The 2,500-nt window shown below is 35.4% G+C and overlaps 2 protein-coding genes across 4 annotated transcripts in view; one reads left to right on the top strand and one right to left on the bottom strand.

Moving 5' to 3' along the window:
• Positions 1–2,500, top strand: part of LOC118442740 (uncharacterized) — a 275,147-nt gene that overhangs the window by 57,076 nt on the left and 215,571 nt on the right. The gene's annotated exons all lie outside the window — the stretch shown is intronic.
• Positions 1–2,500, bottom strand: part of LOC146872249 (uncharacterized) — an 82,974-nt gene that overhangs the window by 53,516 nt on the left and 26,958 nt on the right. The window lies entirely within an intron of this gene.

Here is a 2,500-nt window from a genome sequence, read left to right as displayed (position 1 = left end):
TTCGTTTTTCAAAAACAGAGATATCGTAAGTTAATAATTCTTATTTCTGTTTTTTATCTTTCATAAACGATTGTTCGCGTATAAAGTAAATTGTTCCTTGAGCAAAAGAAATTGTCGTAGATAGTCGAAGACGATGAAAAAGGAAACAATATGGAGGCACTCTCCCCCATCCCTCCCCTAACCCTCCTCTAACCCTCCCCTATTTGACTTTAACCAATAATACCTTACCGTCTAATACAGTCAATTCGATTGCATCGCCGATACGGAATGGGTTAGATAGGATTATTTGCAAGGAATTACGGTTATCATCTGTACGCGATTCGTGAGTCGGTGGTGCGTGCGCTTGTGCCTTGGCGAATGACGAAGGCACTAATGGGGAGTGACAGTAGCTAATTAATTAGTATCAAATGTAACTCCCTCCGAAACGGTACGTGAATCTATGCGCAGAGCTCGTTCCTGTGTACGGCATTTGATACAGGCAGTGATTAAGCGCACGCAGAGACGAAATCCGTGCGCGGCTCGTCGAACGCAGAATAACGTCGACCGTGTGCATTGCTCGAGTTTCATTCAGATTCGTAATCGGGCGCAATATTTTACGGAAAAATATTCTCTCTTTTGGTATCGAGTCTTTCCCTTTTTTTTTTTTTGCTCGCCTACATATATATATATATATATATATATATATATATATATATATGTAGGTATTTTTTTACGTTGCCAAAAATCGTTGCCACCAATAACGATTGGAATCGTCACGATACATATGTCCTCGCTCGTTAACCTGTATTCCTGTTTTCTTTTTTTTTTTTTTTTTTGTTTTTTTTTGTTTTTTTTCTGTTTTTTTTGTTTTGTTTTTTTTTCCCCTCTTTCCTTTTTCCCTCGATGTAGTCATTGTAGGGATGAAAAAGTATCACCTACTAGAGAAATAAAAATGTTACGTACGACAGAAGATTTTTAAAGTATCCTCGGTATAATGATGAAAATATTTTTAAAGTATTTCCAACGTTAAAGTTTTGGATAAGACGCGTTTACGATCTTGTTATATCAGGATAACAGTAATGTAATTTGTTTTTACAAAATGTAATGGAGATATTTCCTGTACGGTTTAAATTTTGTCTCGAAAACTGACGATCATCTCCATCCTAATTAATGCCGATCTTTTTGCATCGACGTAATTAACATCCTCAGTTCTCCTGCATATTTATTTACTTTTCGGTAAAATTGTATGAAAATGCGCGGACGTGCGTTGGAATCGGGTCGACGGTAGATGATAATTAGTTTTCTAATTAACTACACACATACACACACACACACACGGATACACACGCATATTCACACGCATATGTACGCACGTACGAATGGTTATCTCTGTATATCTCTTGTACGTTCTACCTATAATATATTTTTGACAACGAAATTTAACTTGCAATTAATAATATTCAAAATTGTTATTAAAATCTGATATGAGCGATGCATAATCTTATATATTTACCTGATACGTTGAAATATCAAACGAGTAAAGAAAAATAAAAGATGTCCAATCTTATTCTTTAATTTCTCATTTAATTGTTCGTCAAGTACGTTGATGTCGTCTTTTAATCGTAAAGTGATGGAAAAAAAAAATGAAAAAGAAGAAAAAAAAAAGAAAAAAATAAAAGAAAAAAAAGAAATAGAGAGAAAATTCAACGCCATACTTATGGCTAACTCAATTATTCATCTGTCAACGTTAGAAATTTCTTTTCTTGGTCATCCGTCCTTTTAATCTTTTCAATTGTACAGCTACTTTTCCCTTTTAGGACGTTTCTACCTTGGTCAGTTTCTTTTGGCCTCCTTTCGTCGTGTAACGTTAGAAGACGACACGGAAGTAAAAAAGCTTGACGATTGCTCGGCAAATTAATAGAGTAATGAGATGACAAGAAGATTACAACGCTTACGAGTACCTTTTCCGTCGGTCTATTACTCGTTTCAACTACTTTGTATCGAGATAGAGATAGAGATAGATAGAGAAAGAGAGAGAGAGAGAGAGAGAGAGAGAGAGAGAACTTTCCTTGGAAGATATCTCCCTCTTTTTTTCTCTCTCTCTCTCTCTCTCTCTCTGTCTCTCTCTCTTTCTCTTTCTCTTTCTCTCTTGTATTCTCTCATTTTATTTCTTTTTTCTGTCATCGATAATGAAAGTATTAAACACCCCTTGAGATAAAGGGATATAGAATTTACAAATTGTTCGTAATAATATCGATTATAACGAGGAAAAAGGAAAATAGAAATTTTTCTAAATATAACGAAGAGAATAGATATGTATAGAGATACATATGTAGGTGCATAGAGCCGAGCGTTGTTAAACAGGTCATTAGGAACAGCTGTTACGTGCCATCTGCACGTCTTGGCTTGGTATTTGATGTCGGTCGTTGGTTACGATATCTTTCTCTAATACACAAGGTATCTCTCTTTATCTCTTACCCAAGTTTCCATCGTCTTCGAGGAAACTGTATCGGGAACAATG

This window comes from Vespa mandarinia, chromosome 24 (assembly GCF_050613455.1).
Source record: "Vespa mandarinia isolate Hongniang chromosome 24, ASM5061345v1, whole genome shotgun sequence".
Taxonomy (NCBI): Eukaryota; Metazoa; Arthropoda; class Insecta; order Hymenoptera; family Vespidae; genus Vespa; species Vespa mandarinia.
The sequence above is the reverse complement of the archived record's forward strand: the minus strand, read 5'-3'. Positions and strand labels throughout refer to the sequence as shown.